At 26.6% G+C, this 21331-nt stretch overlaps 1 pseudogene; it reads right to left on the reverse strand.

Annotated features, from left to right (window-relative positions):
- Nucleotides 1-12612: 12612 nt before the first annotated feature.
- Nucleotides 12613-19335, reverse strand: LOC112687169 (annotated as a pseudogene).
- Nucleotides 19336-21331: the final 1996 nt, after the last annotated feature.

The raw sequence follows: 21331 nt of genomic DNA on the forward strand, positions 1-21331 counted from the left end.
ATCAAGCCCAACAGTAAAATCGATACATGTACTTCATTGCAGTTATTCTGTTATTAATTTTTTGTACTTCACACGAAAAATAAAATCACTCACCCCTCGTGGTAATTTTTGATTACAGGAGTGAAACTGTATTTTGATATTTAATTAATAAAGACTTTCACAGATGACGTTGAACTTTAATTTTTATATTCTAAAAGCTGTAATTAGTGTAGTTTCAAATATTGATGATTCGAAATATCAATTTTGACATTGTTCAAAACTTAATCAAAAATCTAAGCCCAATTTAACCCGTATAAAAATCTTATTCTTTTGAATAACAGAAAATGAATGAAGTCATCCGATCATTCCACAAGGACCGTAATGGTTTTTCTTGTTTTTTCATTTGTTAATGGTAATTTATTATAATCAGTGCCAACGAATAAAATATGTTTGCATCACATTATATTCCAAATTTTAATTTTAAATTTATACATTGGTATAAGTACTGATATATATACTGATAAATAATAACTGTTTTTATATTTTAAAATAGTGAAATATTTTCATTTTAAAGCGGTAGAAGTTAAGTTTTTACTTATTTTCTACGTTGAATCATGTAGGTTAGGTATATACAGTATAATGATTTAAATCATCAGGGTTCGTATTAAAAAAAAAAAACCAATATTTTAGACTTAAAATTCGTTTATTCCTTTTTATTATTATACATTATATTTGGTTATCTAGATAAGAAGTAAACCTATAAATTTCAACAGAATCAAATTCACACAAATATTTATTAGATAGAAAAATGATTTTATATAAATGATAAAAACAATTTTCGTCAATATAGGTATTTAAATTATCACAAATTTTGATTGTCGAAAGTTGAAGATATTTTGTGTATATAAATTAAAAAAAAATAATAATATGACTTTATTTAAAAATTATTAATTCATATTTTAAAGTTTATGTTCAGTAATATTTAAAAAATTATATATTTTCTGATTTTTAGTGCTACGTAAAATGGTATATTGCAGGGGTGGCCATTCGGTCGATCGCGACATCCTTTCGTATTTTCTTGAATTTTTATACTTTTTTCAGAAAACAAATAAAATATTTTTTTTTTTTGTAAATTTGTGTATATTTATATATCCCACAAATATAAAAATAAAATTATCAAATCAAATGCAAGCACTAATATCTCATTGAATGATTAAATTAATATGATAATAGTAGTAATAATAAAAGTAGTATTATAGTTATATAGTGGTAAATATTTTTAAGTTAAAAATAATAATTTGTAATCAAATATATTAAAATATGTATAGTGTGAAACTGTGAATTTATACTGCAAATAAAAAGTAATAATAGAAGTGTAACATGCATGTACATATAATGTATTTTTTTTTTTTTTTCAAATTTTTTTTTTTTTTTTGGTCGATCGCGACAACCTAGAAAAATTCGGAGGTCGATCGCAAGTCTATTAAAGTTCGCCACCTCTGGTATTTTGTATGATCAATACAATATGTGATAAAACACAACATTTCTTGTTTACCGTTAGAAATGCAAACGTATGAAAGTTGAAATCGGATTTTTTGTTTTCCTATTTCAAAGGAAATTGTTTATTTGTCCAGAATATATTAGGTTAGATAATTAAATATAATTACTGGGAGATTTTTTATCGCAATTTTCTTTCCTAAAACATATATTTTCAAGTCACCTGTCACTAAATCTGTCCAGACACAAATATTAATTATAATCGGTACACGATAAAGAAAGCATAATTAATTATATTATCTTTCATAAACATGCAATTTATGTACCAACAAGGTGACTCAATATTTACCCAACCGTGGCGCACATCGATCTTGTCATGTTTATTGTAAATTCGTATTTACCATTGTACTCGATGTATTGTTTGAATATAGGTGATTTCTTCTCGTACTATTATAACACTACCTGATTTGAACGTCATCTCAGATCCGAACTCATTTTTCTCACTACCGTGGATATTTGAATTTTCATGTTTGAATCCGGTACGATAATTGTTCTGGATAGGAACGTATTGTTAGTTGAATTTAATAATCCAATCCGAACAGACCAAATTACATCGTCATAATATTATGCTATACAATGCACATATATATGTGCTATAAATATTTATAGCTATATCATAATAATGTAATATGTGAACGATATTCAAGATTTAAATCGTAGTCTACGGGCAAATAATATTCAACCGTTATTAATACTACTTTCAACTACTTATTCATTGTTACAAAATACACATTATAATTATCAAAATACATATGGTCGGAATGTTTTTGTTCGAAACGCATAAATACATTCTACCGGGATTATGGGATCGCCAAACATATATTCATACGTACATATATATACATATAAATTTTGTGTCTTATTTGCTTTTTACGATAAGCATTCGATGTATTTACAGGCATTGCTGCGTGACAGAGATAACTAGTGTTACGTTGTTTTATAATAAGATTTTCGCGAACAAAAATTAGTCCTTTAGCTAATTCATTCTCAGCACAACCAGGAAATTATTCTATCAAAACGTGTACAATCAATTTCAAATGGTCGGTAGTAATTTACGTCACATAATGACTAAGATTATTCCTCGATTCCACTGAACCTTTAAATACGTATTATTACAGTCCCGTGCAGGATTTAAATCGGAAATAATGTTACTTGGTTAAAAAAAAATTTATATTAGACTCATAAAACAAGTTTAAGAATATTACATGTATATATATATTAATTCAAATATCCAACGTGATTAGCCTTGGACTACAGATCATTGACCGGCCGACTACAACGGATACGATCATTCGCCGCGATATTCGGTGTGCCTATGGACTCTCAAAATTCCCATAGGCTTCCGAAGCCCTATATGGGTCCGACGTGGCCTAAAATAGAAAACGATCTTTTCCAGGACCACAAACTTCCCACCCGTCTCTGATTATTTGATCTACGAGAACCTGGGTCGGTCGGCATATACATGAAAACTTATTTGAGTTATCCCTTGTATTCTAAAGAACCCTTTTCAACCCTGATTGACTGATTACATAGATGCAAAAATCTTAATATAAACTATAAATTTAACTATCATTAACAATTTATATATACTTTAATTTATTGAAACTTAAGAAGTAAGAAATTTTATTAATCTGAAAAAAAACAAATTACACAAAAACATTTTTTGAAAACTATAAAAATGTTTTTATTAAAAATTAAAATATTGAAACTTTTATTGCATTTGATTTAGGAACAATATAATATTTCCTAAAAAGATTTAGTATTTACTTTAAAAATGCATAAGAATCCTTTAAAAATAAAATAAAATGTAGTTTTCGTTTTTCATAATAAGCATATATAGAATTCTCAACTCTACGAATATCGTAGACTATTTTTTTCTTATAATGGGGTTGATACATATAATTTCACATACACATTTAAACTATAGATTTTATGAAGAATAAATAATGCAACATGTTTAAAAAAAAAACTGTATTAATATAATATTGATAAAAAAAGATTAGAAAAATCAAAAAATCATATTTTTCTTCCAATGTTTGTTTTGTACCTTTGATGATAATTTTTGTTAAATATTTGAGATGATGAAAACGTATTCATTGTATAACATATTTCCATCGGTCTTATTATGGGTCGGATAACTTGACATAAGTCTGTAATTGTAGTATTTTGCCATTGAACATCTGACTGAAATATTTTTGAACAGTTCATTGCACAGACCTATTTTAATGTATAGTCATGGGCGCGGATACAGAGTTGGGGAACTGCGGGTCAAGCCATTTCAAGAGGCCATTTATTAGGGATGAAACTGAATTAGAAATGAATACCTTGTAAAAAAAAAAAAAACAATATTCTCATAAAAATGTGTAAGTATATTTATATTACATTTTAGAATTAGTGATACCACCGTTAATGACTTATTTACGATTAATAAATATAATCTAATTTTATCAGCGCAACAAACGTACGGAATAAAATATGATTTACTTAACTTTCTACTAAAATGATATAATTTAAAATATAAATTATGAATTGAAAAATTTTAAATTTTGAATATACATGGCATTCATTTTTCAAGTAACTCCGATGGGTCAACTGTCCAAGAGTCCAAATCAAGGTCTAAAAAGAGAAAACAATTTTCAAGAGGCCAATTTTGTCAACAAATATTAACTGTGGGTCAGCTGACCCCCTGAACCCCCCTATATCCGCCCCTGTGTATAGTATACAAATAATAAAAATTATAAAATTCATTCATCCACAAATTGTTACTTTAGGTTCCATTTGAAAACAACAAAACATATTAGTTCCCTACGCTCATCAAATCTATAAATTTATCATGCTCTACACATTCCCTTATGTTTTGAATACATATGTATGTTACAGGTTAAAGACTGAGATTGTTGAAGTTTTTTCCTAAATTAAAACATGGCCATTTTAAAAATACTTTGTGGACATCCGACTTAAATAGTAATTATCATAAGACGTACCACACCTCCACAAAAATATAAAATAGGCATTAAACATAAACCCTATATAAATAAGCCCTTTCGTCAACTCTGGTTTGGAATAATGAAAACTAGAATTAACCACAAGCTTAAAAAGGTCAGTAAAAATGAGTTCTAACTAAAATGCATGTATTGGAATTCGTACTGCTTAAAATGCACATAACCACCGACGATCTATAAATATTTCTCAATAAATTTAACCGTACAATCATTAAATGAATTATGATAACTTCAACCACTTGTCTATCCAATTACTTAGATATGATATCATTGATTGAATATTCCTATATACCTAATAATCAAGGTCTAAATTTATATACAAAAAAAATTCATTAGAGAGAATCAAGTTTTAAACAATCGTATTTCTTTTCGTGTAGCCGGGGTCAGGGCAAGGATTTGTGCGATAGATATTAAAAAAACCTACGGAAGAAATCGCTGTTTATGTAGGAATGCAATTTTAAATTCTACGATAGTTTATCCTGTCAGAATAAATAATATAATAAATACATACAATAATTATCCTAATATATACTTATATTTTTAATTTTATCTAGTTAAAATTATTTTAACATATAAATATAAACATTACAGGTTTTCACTAGATAGTTTTAGTTTTTACCAATATATTTCAGACATAACTAATTCTAACTACACAAAAACAAGTTAAAACTAGTGTTAATGGTAAGGGTCTTAGTTAATTCTAGTTTTAACTAGTTAAAACCACAATTGACTAAAGGGATCTGTGGAAGAAAGTTTTGATGAATATTGGGTTTTAATAGTAACATAAACATATACATATATTTATAAATATATATATTTTATTTTATAATTAGTTTACATTTTATGCTTTGAAATAACTTAAAGTTAATTAATATAGAAATTGTCTCATAAATATTTAAAGTTACTATAAAAATATATATACATATCTGTACATTTTTAAACAGTATATTATTATATTTTTTGATGAAATATTAATCAATATTGAGCACTATGTTCAATATAAAAAAAAAAATTTAAAAATATTTATATTATAGAAAAATAATTGAGTTTCAACTCATCAAGGTTGATTCATGTCTGTCCCAAACTTATTTCCGAATTTGATTGAGTGGACATATTTTCATTGACGGGAAAGTTATGTCTTTTATATTTGACTAGGTATGTGTTTTCTATATAAATGATAGTTGGATTATACATCTAAACATTTATAAAAGTTTAGATATATAATCCAATTATCATTTATATAGAAAACACACTTATAAAAGTTAGTAATGTGGACACCGATGCCAATATCAAACAGAGAAACACCAAAACCCAAATGAATCTAAAATAATAATTTTGGATCATTATATTTATTTATAACAAGCTGAACCGTGCCCTGAGCATCAAACATTTTTACTTTTGATGAAATTATTTTGTTTGATTCTTAGTACTGAGTGTTTAGGATTTATTTTATTTCTTTTATATTATTTAGTTGACACGACAACGCTTTGCTATTGCTATATTTTCCATAGATATATATGATCCGGTGAACTTTGTATCACCTACAAATTATCCTTTTTTTCATATATATAGCTGTCCTCCGTGCACATCATTGTGCTTAAAAATCGTTGTACAGGTTAGATTGTTCTATTTTAATTATTTTTTTTTTAATTTTACTCTTTTTTTTTTAAAAAAAAAAAAAAATAACACAGTAATTTCGGAAGGTAATATAACCTACTTTGTGGGTCATTAGTGAATGTATATTATTAATGCAATCTTTTTTGAAATATTAACTTGATAAATTTGAATGTTTTATTTACGTATAATTATAATACAAATTATATAAAATAATTTTAAGCTAGTATATAATATACGTATATTCGTTAACTGATTAATATTTAATTAAATATGAATATAGTTCTATTCATCGAAGTACAGATAAAGAAAAATCATTATACAAATATAAATGTGATTTCATAGCTCCAAATTATATATATTTTATGTTAATAGTAAAGTTATTCTAATAAAGATCCAGGTGAGTCGTTTAAATGAAAATAATATTATTTAGATCAATAACTTTACTGACATTACTGTTGGTGATATATTTTTCATCACGAAGTACTGCATACATTGCGTAGTAATTTTTTCACAACATTTTCGGAACCATTTACTCTTAATATTTGTTAACGGTATTTGCTCTATATCTTGGATATGTTGTTTTTTTTAAATTTATATTTGACCGTAAGAAAAAGTTTTGTGACAATTTTTCAATTCGTATTTATGTAAATTGTCGAAGCGCACTATACTATGTGAATGCTCAAGAGAATTTTTATTTCTATAAAATATCTGTAGGTAATTGTCAATAAAACTGAAAAATTAATTAATTGCGATATGTCATGAAATATTTAAAAATATGGTTGATACAATCATTAGATATATCTGCGTTTTATATTTAATTGTACTCAACGTCTGTTTTTTTAATGCATTTGAAACAAGACCGAAATTTATGTACAACATTCGTTTACTATACCATATTTTCTGTAAAATATAATGATTACAATGAAATACGTGTAAATAAAATGTAAAATCTTTTTGTTAGTTCCTAGACACATAAATTATTTAAACTGCCAATTTTATTATTTACACAATCATAATCATTATTTATTTATTTATTTGCTTATTTACTACACAAAAGTGTAAAAATACTTTTAACTCTTTAACTAAGTTAGAGTCGAATGATTTAGATTAGATATCAATTAACGCATATTGGGTTAAAAAATTATATGCTATTTAACTAAAATAGCTTACAAACCTTCATGTACTCGTAAATGTTATGTTTATACTTAAGTATAGTGACAATCATACTTTATACACGTTATATATACCTATTAATACTCAAAAAGGTTATCATATTATAATATAAATATATTGATCGGGTACAAAATAAAATTATATACAATAAAAAATTAAATTTAGTATTTTTTTATTTTTGTTTAAATAGGAAAAGTGTTTTTTGTTCGCTGTTTACGTTAAAAATAAACATACATGGCCGACTTCTTTGCACACCGTAATGAGAAAATTTTTACCTACGTGATATTATAGTAATACCAGTGCCGTGCCTTAGGAGGGCGCGAGAGGCAGTGGTATTACTTGAGAAGCCACAAGAGGGGGGCATAAATATTTTGCATACATTTACAATTTGCATACATATCCCATTTATTGTTTCCTATTGCTTGATACATGAGAAGTAGTTTTAAGTTCTATAAATTTTATACCACAATAGCATAATATAAAAATATAGTTATCAATAAAAAAATTACAACAAAAATTATTTTTTATTCAAACTTAATTAACAGTTAAACTTCTATAGGAGCAACCATTTTTGTAAACAATAAATAGTTTTGACATAAAATTATCAACAAAACGATTTTTAGTAAACTATTTGCTCATCATATTTTTGGTTTTTACATGGCTCAGGGGAGGGGGTAAACTTATCCCTCCCCGCAAAATCGCCACTGGCGAGAGATGAGTGTACACCAGGCGCCAAAAGCTTATTCATAATCTAAATAACATTACTGAAAGTTAACCATATAATTTAATTCATAATATTCAATACGTTCAACGCCAGGGTCTCGACTCATAGACGACATCATTAATACTGTCCTGAAGCAGGACTCCTGATCGGCAGTGTTGGTAATTTATTTTTATTATCGCTATTTATTTTTCCCCCTAAATGACGTCTTCGATAATAAATAAACAATGATAAACCATTTATACTCTATTATCGTTGTTACTTGAAATTATTAATTTAATAACATTAATAATATAAACGAATTTCCACTTGAACGAGTTGTACGATTTTAATTTTAACCCATCTATAATAGTGTTCTCATCGGTGACGGCTCGAAGGAGGTATATATGAATCACGTGATTCACAGAAATATTAATGGATGGGTTAATTTGTCATATAAGTATAATTGGTTTAGGTTGTTATATATTTACTGTATATACCAATTAAATATCCATTAGTTATCCACTAAAAACCCATGAATTCACCTTTTGGAGAGCAGTGAACATTTTTTTAGAGTGGCTGTTGTAAAAATATTAAATGTGAGTCAAGAAAAAATTAAAGTTTAAGAATCCACTGGTTCAAATCATAGTTCATTAACGCAGAAGTTGCTAAGGTACGTCATTATTTTTCATCGGCTTTTATTTAAAGGTAGATAAGTTATTTTTTGGACAATCAAATACATTTGATTTATAAATAAATTATACCGATTTAGTATGATAGATTATTATCTATCATATTTATCTATATGTTTTGTTCTACCTTTAGAGTACGAGTTACATTACTTATATTGTTCTTTAGTTGATGATTATTTAATTTCTACACTTAATAAATATAAAATAAGGTATACAAAACCTACTATTCTTATGTAGTATCTTTATAGCCTATAGGTATAAAATTATTCGGTAGAGAAGTGGTGGCGCTAAAAGTTATTCTTGGCATCGGGCGCTAATTATGCTAGGCACGACATTGAGTGATACTACTACTGCGGGCCGATATATGATCACTGCCTATGAAAAATATTCGATTTCATTATGTTACGTGAATATATATATATAATATATACATATAATATTACGTATATACATTCTGTGAAAATAATCTGTACGTGAACTATATGCCTGTATGATTAAATTCCTGCTAATAAATTTAAAGTAATAAAAACTACCTAATAAGACGTCCCGGTGTCGATGTTAATAATTTATTTGAACTATATGCGTGATTCAATATTTGGATCAGGGCTTAAATCAAAATAATATATAATGTTTACCGTTATGGGACATTTAAACGTTATAAGCAATTGAACGTTTGATGTTATAAATAATTTAAACGTTTAAAAAAATTAATTAATCCCTTGTAACTACATGTTTATAACTTCTATTAAGGCTATAAATATAACATCACAAGATATACATTTGCAGCGCGTTATAAATTGTATGGTGTAGATTTAAGGTAGATTTAAGAACCATGGGCTGAATGTCCACTCCCCATACTATTTTATTCAATGTTATGCACTACAATTAACAAAATACATTAAACACAGCGAACATTGTAATCTTTAACAGATAACTTTTTCTATCAATTTCATAGTTCATAACAATTTTTTCCAATGAACTATTAAATTATTATTATTATTTTTTGTTTTGGAGTTATTTTAGAAGCATATACTTGTAAAATAATATTTTACATTAGGTAGACGCCGAAAATCGAAAATCTACTGATGGGTATACGTCATATAGCCTCGTACACGTACCAATACACTCCTGCCTTTAACGATATTTCCTTTTTGTAATTTTCATAACTCATAACTTATAAATAAAGCAATCATATTTGTTGTACAACAACAATAAAATGCACATACCACGTTAAATATGTATGTATTGTCAATTTATAACTTATGTATGGTGTACTCGTATTACTAATGTTTCATCGGTGGTGTTCACCAAAATTATTTACGACGAGGCATGCCATACGAGTTCCGCGCCAACAATATCCGACGTAATTTCAAAAAGCATATTTATAAATTATAATTGGTAATGCTTATTTGTATCTTATAAGTTGATAAATTTATTGCTGTTTTAAACATCCTTTTATATTTATTTTATTTAGACTACCTAGTAATTTAAATCAATTTTACAAAAATAACCATGTTCCTAATCTATTTTATTGATAGTTATAAATATTTTTCCATGGAATTTTCTTTTATTTTTTAATTGTTAATCGTTTTCTGTTTTGTTATCCGTTATCCGTTTTTAGGACACACTCGAGTTGGGTCCCAGATTTCAAAAACAGCATGAATTGGGTCCGGACGTATTTTATGGAGTACATGAGTTGAATCCCAGTATATTTTATAGAGTGCATGAGTTGGGTCCCGATATATTCTAACCTATTAGCGTTACCCAGGAGACACCACGAGGAGGTTGGCTAGAATGTCTCCCAAAAATGTTGTTTTTGTTACTTTAAGGTAACGGTCTAATGTAGAGATTATTAAAATATTAAAATTATTATTAAATATGATTAAATTTATATATTAAATATAAATATTATTAAACATATATATATTATATATAACAAATCTTTTACAAAATTTAAGCGGCTCAATTCTCCTCTAGTAAAACTAAGCATCATTTCTCATAACATTTTTTCTTTTTCTACTCTTTTGATTGGCTGTGTGACTGAGCATCAAAGTGATACGTAAATTCCACTTTGGATCCCAAGTAAAATTTCTATTAAAACAAAATGTTAGGATGAGCTGCACTGAAACTAGCATTTAATTTTGCATGAAAACTTTCGCAACTATTTGTGGTTGCTGCAAACTCGGCCCAAATGTTAGGAGGAAATGATGCATCTTGTTCAATATATGTTTTTAGAAGATAATCACAAAATTTATTGACGTTTGTATTAATTGGTTTGATAGTCATTAAGTCATCAATAAAACAATCAAACACCTCCTCTGGTTTCAAAAACAGTAAACCAAAAGTACACTTAAGATAGTCACTTATATCATTATCGGAACGTTTATACGCGTTTGATAGCCCAAGCTGTTAAATTTTTCGCCACCAACTTTGCGCTAAGTGAAATCTACAACCCTTAATAATAGTATTTGGCCAAACACACTTAACAGACGTATGAATTGACACCTCAAAATCGACATATATTTCGGTAGGTTGAAAATTCAGTTGAAGAGACGTGCAATAACTCACAATATACTGAAAAGCTTTTGTGTACGTTACTAATGTTTTGTTGGGTAATACCAAGAAAACCAATGGTACATACAATCCATTTCGAAATCCATGAATAGTAAAAAGTTGTAAAAAGTATTTCGTACAACTTTTAAACGTCTCGTCCATGTATACTTTAGTAACATCACACAAAGCTTTCAAATTCGTCTCAGTTGAAAAACTTATGATATTATCTACCAAATTATTACAGAATAAAAATTGTTCACCTCTGTAGTTATGTTCATTGTGGTTAAACAATTATGGGTGTCTTGTATGCTTTTAGGTAATTTAGGATATAGTACTTTACGAGCATGATGGACGTTGTTTTTTATTAATTTCAAATCATTAATGTCTATCGAAAATATATCGCTGTTTTTCAACTCAGATCTAATGATCTTTGAAAGTTGTGTAAAAATATCATCTTGTGCTTTTCTTTTAACCGAGTTACTTAACTTTTGTCTATTCAGAACCTTCTCATCACATTTTTGGTGATTATGCACGTTACATTTCTCTATTATATCTAAAGAGCAAGATAGTTTTAAAAAACACTTACAGGTATTAAGATAACACTTCAAACGTTGTACAACATTCCGCAACATTTTGTGGAAGCGAAATTTAAATCCGTCTTTAATGATAATTTTTTTACCTTTTTCGCTTGACATGAAATCCATAATTTAATTTTTATATATAATATAACAACAACAAAAAACAGGCTATACTTTTTATATTTTATTAGATGGACTTTTAGCCTTGACACGTGCCGGTATACTGACAAGTTACAATATGATTATAAGATTGTAAGATAAGATATTACCGATTATTATTAAGACTACTCTTATAGCCGGAAATTACCACGGACGCAATTCGATTATTATCGAATAACATCGCGGACCCAATTCGTGTTTATTTTAAGCAATCAAATAGCTCGGGACCCAACTCGCGTTTTCCCCGTTTTTACTCGTTTAGCATTTACCGATATGTTATCTGTTATCGATTTCAATCGTTTTTTGAATAGTTGAACGTTATAGGTACTCATAACGTTATAAGAACGTTTTAGTGCTCTGATTTGGATACGTTGAGTTTTATGAACCGACGACTGTTCTGTGCAATATTTATATTGAGTAAAAAGTACTAAACTTATTATTTATTGTATTTAAATTTACTTTTATTGATTAAAATATTCTGAATTAGTTAAATACAATCAGAAATATTAACCGACAGATAGTCTTACATCATATCAATTTATACTAATTTGTACGATTAGTTGCCAATTACATTGGATTTTAAACGAACATATTCAAACTAACTAGTTATCGAACATATGTTTAACATAATTACAGATCATTTTCATAATAATATATAATATTTCAAAAATATTAATTAAATTAATTCCTAAAATTAAATTTAATACTCCTCCAACAGTACCTGTAACAAAATAATATAACAACAATTAGTACCAGAGTATTTATAATTTTTAAACTCATTATAAATGCAAAACATCGAAAAAAAAATTATGTATCGCAGCATTATAAAAACGTAATTTATAAATCATACTGATCAGTATTTTATATATTTATATATTAATTATATACATATAATTCTAGTCTATTCTGGGTTCGAAAAATAAGTCCAATATTTTTATATTTACATGTTGCCATATCAGTTAGCTTGAATCAAATATTATAAATACAGGATTTACTATACATATTACTTACACCGTACTCCATAAACCCAAATAATGGTTGTTGGTTAACTTACTTTATTATTTATTTTCTCATTATTTAATAATACTAATACACTTATTACATATCATATATAACGTGATGGAACATTATAGGAAGGTTTTACCATATTTATTGTATTCAGATAATAGAAATCGAAAAATGTCGATTAAAGAATAAATAGTATTATCTTACAACATAAAACAGAAATAAATAAACTATTGCAAAAACAATTTTCCATAAGTAAATAATTTTAATAAAACCAAATTTCGAAAACATAATACTTAATAAAAACGCTTCAGAATAAAATAAATGTTTTATATATATCTTTAGAACGAGGATATTTCGATAGAGATATATCTATATATATACGAATTTTGAATAATGACAAATTATTGTTAATAATCATTAGAATAATTTTCTACTCGAACAAAATAGGTTATGCGACCAGCAACAACATACAATGCGCAATCATTATACTGTATTTATAACAAAATGTATACAAAATAAATATGGTTGTAAAATACGTTAAACCAAATAACCGTAGAACAATCATAAATCGCTACCTCATTGTATTTATATTATTATATCTAAATCAGCAGAAAATATAAAATTATATTTAAAATGGGCGATGGTAATTTGCACCACCAACAGCACATGTAATTTCCGCCACATCATATTTTCTCATAATGTAATTGGGCCTCATGCCTATATGTCTAACCACACCTATTCCATCAAATTATACTATAAGAAATTTATTAAATGTTATCACATATTTTATAACATAGATATATGGATTTGTATAGGTAAAAATCTATTTTGTTTCAGCTAATAATTACAATTATTTTTATTATTTTATCACAAATTTACAAATGTTAACTTTAATTATATTATAAATTATTACACACTTCTCAGAGTATAATATAAAATAAAATGGAAAACAGAATTAACATACTATAATGACTAAAATGACATAAAATAGCATTTATCTGCACTTAAAATTTGATAATGATAAAATTACAATCAGTCGTTATTAATTAATGTATAGGCATTTGAAAAAAGACGTATAATAATATATTATTCTATAAGTAAAATATATTATTTTTATAATATATTTAATATAATTATTTAGTAACTTTTTTTACATTTAATTTTATATCTGTAACTTAATGAAGATATTAATGTTTTCCTATCAATTATTTTTATAAATATACATTTTTGCAGGACAAGTTTTATTGGTACAGCGCCATCGTATTGTGCCATTAGTTGTCTGGTAAACTTAATTGTAGTTTTAACCTTCAAAATATAATAAATCTTTTTTTATCGTGCTTTTGATTAAACTTCATATATCCATTGCAATTTTAATATATCAAAACAAATGTATACGTGTGAACAATTAACTCCCGGTAAATATCGGGCTGACGCGACTTTCACATATCTACAGCGATATAATTTTCAATTATTAATCGGATTATCCGATCGATTAGATGAACCGATTTTGACAAATTTGTGTGGAAAATTACATAGTACTATTTTTTATTAATCGTGGTGCAGATTACATATATATAAATATATATTTATTTATTTTTTTGTCACTTTTTGCGCAAATTACATACGCCCTTTAAAATTATTAATAAGTACCACCAGTGAAATTTAAAATTTAAAATAAAATGCTAGTGTTAAACGAACATTTTTAAATTTAGATCACGACCAAGAGAAGAAAGCGTTTTATACCCTTTTAAACTCGACAGCAGAATATATTAACAGTCATTCTTCCAGCCCTTCCAACAAATTTATTGATGACTTTTGGCAGTTAGTTTGATGACTATCAAATCTTATTGACCTTAATTTCTACCAGGAGGTAGGGGAGGTACAATTGAAGTTTTGTTCTGCCAAGATAGTTGGAATATTTTTTGCTTGGCTTACCTTATTCTTCTCGGTCCAAATTTAATAAATACAACAGACATTTCCAGATTAGTGAGATTATATCATCAACTATACAATGGAATTGATTTAGCTACATTTCAAAAAGTTAAATTTGCGGATTCGTTCAAATTCTTCTGAATATAAGATTTTCGCAAATGAAAGTTTTTAAATAGGAGTCTATGGTTTCTAATCCCCTCTGTTCAGCGAATAAATTAAGGGTTTGTAAATATGATGTTCATGGACGGACAGATGTTGATAATTAAATAACGTTTTGGCCATAATAAGTTTTACAAGAATTAATGTACAAAAAAGTTAGTAAATACACATAGTTAAAAACACACTGTGCGCTTATAAATGATACATATCTGGTTTAAAGAAATATTTTGGATAACGTCTACTTTCTCTCGGTGATATTAATGCCCATATATTTAATTTTCTATGAAGATTAGTAGGTAACTTTATATAATATATGTTGTACCTTAATAATTATGCTATAATGACTTACTTATCAGTGACTTGAAACTCAAAATTGATGCGGTTTGGTAAGCTGTAAAATAAGGATATTTGAAAGTGAATTTAATCGAAGCACCCTTAGAACTGAAATAAAAAAATGAATATCAATAAAAGGAAATTTTGCATTAATACACTAGTAAATGCTAGTGGCTTATTTAAATATAATAAATTATATATTTTATTACGCGCCGCAGGAATGATTATTTGCGTTTACGTACTCGTTCTTTATTAAGTTAGTTATTTTTAAGTAATCCCACTTTTCAGTGTTAGAAGTAGCTGTTGTATCATATTAAATCATGGAACACGTTGATAAGCAATTACATTTCATTATCAATCCAGGATCTTGTGCTACTTCTGTACGGAAATATTTAACATAGATTCATAATGTTTTGATTTAAAATGAAAATACTAATTGCTCAATTATTTCGTTATTACCTATCCGTTTTAATTTTGTTTAAGCCCTAATTTTTTTAATTTCGTTTGACCAGGGTTATGACAATCGTAAGTCACTCGGTTCGAAAAATAAAATTAAAGTAATATGATTTAGCGTATTATAATATTTTTGTGAAACACAAAACTTAACACTCGATGTCATTCGAAACAATATCAACCATTTATGTACGTATTGGATACCGTACAGGTGCTCATTTAACGCAAAACATTAAAAAATTATCCATTTCACGTGTCTCAATATTTTTGACAATAGTACACACGTGCATTCCGAACTCGTGGATTTTGTGCACTATGCGTTCGTCGGTGACCTTTTATCAATTATATCCTTTCGAGAAATAAGACATAGATGTTTTAAAACCACATAATTGATTATACGTTTATATTTATCATAGTCAAGTTGAACCAGGACAAACAAAGGATAATATATCGAGTACTTGTCAAAAGTCAAAAAGTATCTGGAGTGTATATACGATTAGCAAATTAAATGGTCTTTTTTTTTTTTGGTCACTCGAAACACAAATTATTTTATAAAATGTATAATGTTACATTATTATCTTTAATAAATACTTATTTTTATTTACGCATAGCTTTTCTAACACAGTCCATCTTCGCTGGACCACATATTTTCATACCAGGTATCACTAAAACTGATCAGTTGCAAATGCATTATGAAAATGATTTACTACATAATAGGAAATTGAATTAATATTATAACACTAACAAGCCACCTCCATGTTGATACAATTACACGTGATTATAGTTTCATTTATTATACATTCCTTATAGCTATTTGTCTCGGTGTACTGATGGAATATTGATAATTTTCTCTCGTTTTGTAAATAAAATTTTCTAACTTTCAAAAATCTCCACTTTAAATCTAAATTGATTTTCTTCACTACTGGCGTGATTTGAATCTTTGTGCGCGTTTCCGGTATTTTTATATATCTAGTATCTAACAAATATTAATTAACTGGACTTGTTAATACAACCTTTTCATTAAAAAAAAAAAAAAATTATATACATAATAATAATATAAAATAAAAACGCTTATATTATACAAAATAATAAGTGTGCTTAATGAGAGAGTTTTCCTTATTATTAAATATACCTCTAAAAAACAAATTCCAACAGTCTATATAAATATTGAATACATTTATTTGTCCTGGGGCAACAAAAATCACTGTTTAAATTGCAATGCTAAAACATAGAAAGCTTTAACAACTATTATAATCAAATCAATCGAAAAAAAAACATTTTATAGAATAAAGTGAAACTCTAAAATTGATTGAAAAAAATATATGAAATTAATAACTAATATATTGATATTTGTAAATCAAATATTAAAAACATATTTAAAAGCTTCGCCTTTGATGGTATTTTTCGGTATACATTTCATTTGATGGCAACATATTTATCGAATAGCACTATCCCATCCACTATTCACGGGTTGAATATATTTACAAATATCACTCATAGATATATTTAGCCATAGCACGTCAGACTAAAAAATTTCTGAGCAGCTAACCGCCGAGTTCTAAAATTAAAATTACACATTAAATATAAGATTTTGTTACACCTACAAGTATACCTAATATATTTGTACTTTAAATGAAAATTGTATCACTCATCATCATTAAATTCTGAAACATTTCATATTCAAAATATTCAATCGAACGATGGAACAAATTTGAAGTGTAGGTATTTAAACTACATAATTTTGATCGATAGTTCTGAAGATTTTCTCTGAAAGTAATAATATAGATCAATTCAGAGATAACGGCAGCCGATGAAGCTGATCATATAAATTTATTACCCTGTGTAACAATAATAATAATAATCAGGCATGGTAAAATATAGACAATACGAATCATTCATTCGCCTTAAATGGTAAGGTCTGAACACAAAAATTAAAAAGTCAAAAAATTATTAAACCCTCGAACTCGATTTTCAATTCTTTAACAACTGTGATCTCAGTTTTTTTTTCAGGTCAATAATACATAATAACAAATATAAATTATATTATCATCGTTCAACATCGTGTCCATCGAAAACTCAAATTGAGCAAACTTTTTCCATTAAATGATAGGACGTGACGCGCCTATAGTGTAAGTGTAAAAATACGTTTCATAGGGGACAAAAACATTCCGGGTAAATTCATTGCTCTTTTGATTTTTGTTTTTAGAGAGAAGAACATCGTTATTTGTGACGTAGTGTTTTAATTTTTTTTACTATCAAATAGAATTCAAAGTTATTTTTATATTAACATTTGTAAGATTTTAAGTTTTTTTTTGGACATAAAATATTATTGAAACTAGTTTTCAAGAAAATAAAAACGCAACGTCATAGATAATAATATCTTTTTTAAACAAACATGAAAAAGTTTCTACTATGAATTCACACTGGATGATTTTTTCCACACAAAATAGTTTGTCTGCCTAATAATCGCAAAGAAATTATTATAATAATAATTTTAATAATTATAATTTTTAACATACGTACAATCTGTAGCCCGATTTGTCATCGAGCTACATAGCGTTACACACCGGGTTCAATTTTTTTGAGTATCCCGTCCAGTTAAGCAATTCCCTTTCCCCGTATTAGGTCATTTCGTTTTTGTGACTCACGGACCATAAGGAAATAAAAAAAATACTACTCAGCCTAATTTTTGTAAATCTATCGAATTAAAGTTAAAATATTAGTCGTGGCCGTCCCGTCAATATGGTTGTGAGTATAACATTATCTTTCAACCTTCTTACATAATATATTATATTAATTTATTGACCTTGGAATGATTACGGTATTCATTAGCAGGATACAGCATTTTATATTTGGTAATTTAATTGGATGTTATATTTTAAAACGTCAAGATGTTTTAAAGCCAGACGATAAATTGCGAGTAACAACTTTTTATTACCCCAGTAAAAGCTATTGTATAACCTATAATTTTTAAGCAAGTTTAATGAAATAATATATTGTTACATGGTTAAAATATTTCGAGTCGATTCGCAATTTTATTTTCGCAGATTGGTATACTTAATTATTGTTCTAAAATTCATTAGCCAATGTGTATAGTAATAATCATAATTACACTTGTTACTTACATAGATACCCTTGTCATTTCCGATGACACTTAATAACATTGTGATTTTTACAATTATTGCGCAATTGTATGTACACACATAATTCGATTCCGGAAAAATAAATTTTTATTTCAATGGAACTCACTAATAAGTTTCGTTTGTATTTTCATGTTTTTCCCAAACTGATTTTCGCAGTTGGTTTGATGAACATATTGTAATCGACGGAAAAGGTATTTTTTGAATTTCCGTTTCTGTATTTTCAATAAACATCTCAGTTGGACTATTTGTCCAGATGCTAAACAAAATTCTTATCACTGACAACGCGTACGATGCCATAAAAATAAATATAAATATCCAAAACGATCTAAAAGTTAATTGTTATTACGTTGATAATAGATTTAAATAAAATCTTTATGGTCTTATAGCATACACTTGTATATTATATATTATATCATATTATTGGTCCCCACTATGGTTTTTCTTTTTACGTGAACGTGTGAATTCTTTGATTGTGTAATGGAAAAAATACATTTTTTGGTTTTTTACATTCACCAATAATAAATACGATATAATAACACGTTTATATTAAATCATATAATACATCGATGTTGGTAATAACTTTTACATGTACTGCATATTATATTTATAAGTGTCTAAAAATAAATTTAAATAAATAAACAAAAATATGAAGGGTTTCTATTATTTTCAATTCGTACTGAAAAATTAGGTTTCCGTGTATACATCACCAGAAGTTTTACTGCCCTCCTTAAGTTCTTTTCAATCACATTTTACGAATAGCTGGGACATTTTTAAACTAATTCTTTTACTTCTGATTCTTTTAATTTTTACTCAGTCCAAAAAGAACCAAATGTTATTATTAAATAATATACAAACTTCTCTGGATGATCTTTGCTTAATCATAAAATACTACATACAATGCGAAGTAGTTTTTTCACAAAAATCACGAAACCAATCGCACCTAGTCATTTTACAATATTAATATTAATTCTTCCTATTTATTTTTTAAATATTTTATTTTTAATTATTTATGTAAGAACTGTATTATATTAATCGTTAAAAATTTATTCGTAATATTTTCAATCTACAACAACATTTGATTCAAAATATGTTTTATAAACGCAAAAACGAAATTAAAAAAAAAAAAAATAGTATAATAATTTATGAAAATCGATTTTAATAATGTATTTATTAGTCTTATTAAATTTGAACATTATGGTATGCAATATCATGTGAAAAACAATATGGTTACTTACCCCTAGAGAATAACTATATTTGTATTGTAACTGCATAGATAAAGAACTGAATTGTTTTGCTATCCGAAAATGGCCGGATAGTTGGCGTAATTATTGAATATATTTTTTTCAAACATTTATTTATATGGTATATTCTTCTATAATAACAGTACAAAACAATCTAATATTATATTGTCAAAATATTATGTAATTATCCATTTGTATTTATTTAACTGAATTGATGTAATAGCTGATAAAAGGAACAAAAAAAAAACACATATATATGCACAAGGTAAATTTAAAAATACAGAATTAATAACTGTACAGAATCAAATTATATTTATTTCCATTTCTTATTAAAATATATTAATTTTTTCAAACTTAAATAATTTCATCTTATGTATAAAAAAATTATTTTGGGTTGACAGATATTTCACTTCTGAAACTGTATTGGTTAAAATATAAAATAGATTTTAACATTATTCATGAATAATATGTTCATTACCCGTTTATCTACCTTAAAGTATGGATAAATAAATACAATACATTTATGATGCGCCATCATATTTTTTATTTATTCAAAAAATATATAGTTACAATTACGTATCACAATGATATAGGTAGACAATATTTTAAACCTAATGATATTATAACAATGTGGTGTTAATTCAATCACTATGGTACAAACATACTTGGTACTTATTGATAACAATATATTCTAAGAATATTTTACTTACCGAAGTTATATTTTATTATATCTACAAAAACAATCGATAATAAAATAGTACCCAAGTTAGTTTGAAATGATGATTTGTGATTTTGAAATGTTTTCCCCTAAAAGTAATACTTTACAATGGTACAATGGTACAATAAAGTATTGATTCGTTACTTTCACAAAAAAAGCAACTGCAAATTTCCCATCAGTTTTATTTAATTTTTTTTAATATTGATAAATATATTTTTCTATGTAATTATAATTAAATATTAATACTTGTAAAAATATTTCGGCTTATTATTCGCTATTGTAAAACTAGAAAAAATGTATTGTTATATTATAGAATATAATTTAACCACTAAAT

Source organism: Sipha flava, unplaced genomic scaffold (genome assembly GCF_003268045.1).
Source record: "Sipha flava isolate LNK unplaced genomic scaffold, YSA_version1 333_pilon_pilon, whole genome shotgun sequence".
NCBI lineage: Eukaryota > Metazoa > Arthropoda > Insecta > Hemiptera > Aphididae > Sipha > Sipha flava.